Source organism: Delphinapterus leucas, chromosome 21 (assembly GCF_059928025.1).
Source record: "Delphinapterus leucas isolate spDelLeu-1000000601 "Yukka" chromosome 21, BTC_Dleu_Yukka2, whole genome shotgun sequence".
Taxonomy (NCBI): domain Eukaryota; kingdom Metazoa; phylum Chordata; class Mammalia; order Artiodactyla; family Monodontidae; genus Delphinapterus; species Delphinapterus leucas.
In genome coordinates, this window is record NC_143149.1 from 40,395,001 (window position 1) to 40,397,500 (window position 2,500).

General features: G+C 78.3%; 1 non-coding gene across 1 annotated transcript; it reads right to left on the reverse strand.

Moving 5' to 3' along the window:
• Nucleotides 1-1,029: 1,029 nt before the first annotated feature.
• LOC149744472 (5.8S ribosomal RNA) lies at nt 1,030-1,182 on the reverse strand. Its single transcript, XR_016391254.1, has one exon. It is a non-coding gene; the product is annotated as a 5.8S ribosomal RNA (ribosomal RNA).
• Between the last annotated feature and the right edge of the window lie 1,318 nt (nt 1,183-2,500).

Sequence of the window (2,500 nt, forward strand, 5' to 3'; positions counted from 1 at the left end):
GGACGGGAGACGACGGGGGTGGGGGTGGGGGGACGGGAGAGGAGGAGGAGGAGGGAGGAGGAGGAGGAGCGGACGGGAGAGAGCGGCGGGCGGCGTGGAAGGCGAGGCGGTGGGGAGAAAACCCGGCGGTCGCCCCCCGACCGCCGGGCCCTCCTCCCACGCCTCCTCCCACGCCCGACCGACCGACTCCCACCCTCTCTCTCGCTCTCTCCCGTCTCTCTCCCTCTCTCTCTCGCTCTCTTCTCCGTCTCCCCAGCCCTCAACGCCGCCAACGCCGCACAGCCTCCACGCAGCCGCGAGACGGCCCCGCCACGACGGACGACGCCGTGCGCCCCCGCCCACCACCGACAGGCGCCCACCGCCGGCCGGCTCGGGGAGCGTGCACGAAGCGCGGAGCGGCGCGGCCGCAGCCCGGGGGGAAGCGCGCGGCGGCAGGCGACGCCGCGGCGTCCCGCGGGTCGCCGCCGGGGCACGCATCCCCGGGGCGCGGCCGCGCACGCACGACTCGGCCTCGGCCCGAGACGCCCGCCCCGACACGGCGAGGCGAGGCGGCGGGGGCGGGCACGGACCCCGGACGCGCGGGTCGGGGCCCCGCGGGGGGAGGCGGGCCGGACGTCGCCGGGACGCCGCCGGGGGCGGGCGGCGTACGACGGCGGCACGGACGCGGCCCAACCACCACCGCCGCCGCGGGCCCCGGCCGCGAGGGCGCGGGACCGTCCCCGCCCACCGACACCCCGGGGGTAAAACGCCCAGAGACCGCTTGCGGCGCGAGGGCGCTTCCCGAAGGGGGACCGACCGCGGAGGCCACGCGGCCAGGGCCTCGTCGCGAGCTCTCTCTCCCCTTCTCTCTTCCCTCTCGCGGGCAGCGCGCCCCCGTGGCCGGGGGCGGGCGCCGCGTCTGCACTTAGGGGGACGGAGGGCCCCGGCGGCCCTGCGAGCAAACCCCCAGCCGCGCCACCGCCCCCCCCGGGAAGGCGCGCGCGCGCACGGCACGCACACACCGGGGGGGGGGGGCGATTGATCGTCAAGCGACGCTCAGACAGGCGTAGCCCCGGGAGGAACCCGGGGCCGCAAGTGCGTTCGAAGTGTCGATGATCAATGTGTCCTGCAATTCACATTAATTCTCGCAGCTAGCTGCGTTCTTCATCGACGCACGAGCCGAGTGATCCACCGCTAAGAGTCGTACGAGTTTTGGTTTCTCTGGGTTTCGGCGGGGGGGGTCACCCCCGCCGGTGGCACGGCACATCCCCCGGAGGGGGCTGCCTCTGGCCGGCCAAGTCAGACAGAAAACAGCAGACCGGAGGGGGGCCGGAAGGTTTCACGACGGGGCGCCCGGCACCGACCCCGCGGGCGGGGCGGGCTCGGACACCCCACAGGCGCCCGGGGGGTTCCCACCTGCCCCCCCAACCGTACACACACAGGGGACGCGGGGCGCGCGGGCGCGCGGCCCCGGCCCGCACCACGGCCGCCGGGTAGGCCCCTCCCGACGGCCGCGGCGGGGTGGACCAGCGGCGCCGCGGCGCCCCGGCCCCGTGTGGTGGGGTGCCGGTGGGGGGGGTGAAGCGGAGCCTGGGGGAGAAGGGAGGGGCCTCCCGACTCCCCGCGGGCCCGACCGCCCCGACCCCAAGGCGGACGGGCGACCCCCCGTGGGTCTTTAAACCTCCGCGCCGGGACGCGCTAGGTACCTGGAGAGGGGGGAGGCGGGCGAGGCGTGTGGGGGGGGGCTGGGCGCGGGGCGCCCCCACGGTCACCGCCGCCCCGACACCGACCAACACGGCTCTCCGCCCGCGGCCGCCCGCAGCACGCGGGCCTCGGCGCTACCGGCCCGTGACGCGGGGCCCCGGGCCTGGGCCCGGGCCGACCGCCACACGAGACACCACGGCCACCGCCCGACGACGCCCCCCAACCCCGTGTCCCCGAAACCGGGCGGAGACCTCCCCACGCTCGCGCCCGGACGCGGCCCTCTCTGCTCCTCAACCCCAACCCCCCCCCGGGCCCCCGTGGCCCTAGCCCGGCCCGCGCCCCCGTGCCCCCCTTCTCGCCACCGAGGGCGTAAGGGGGGCTTCGACGGGAAGCGGGGGGGCGAGCGGGCAGGGGGCACACCGGGGGAGGGCGGGAGAGAGAAGAGAGCGAGAGAGAGCCGGACGGACGACGGAGGGAGGCGAGGTCCCGGGCTCGGGGCACAGGTAAGGGGCGCCCGCCGAGGGGGCGGAGGGCACGGAGCGGAGGACCCACGACCGACCGCCGGGGAACCGGCCCAGGGCCGGCGGCGGGAAGGCGACGGGCGGGCGGGCGGGCGAGCGAGCGGCCCCCCCCACGGGGAGCCGCCGCCGCCGCCACGACACCGCCACGCCACGCCACGCCACCCACCCCGAGACGCACCGGAGGCTCCGCGCGCGGGGTGTGGGGCGGTCGCGAACGGGGGTGGGCGTGACCGGCACCGGGGACGGAGGCGCGCGTGGGAGGCCGGGCCCGGCCAACCCCGGACCCCTCCTCCTCG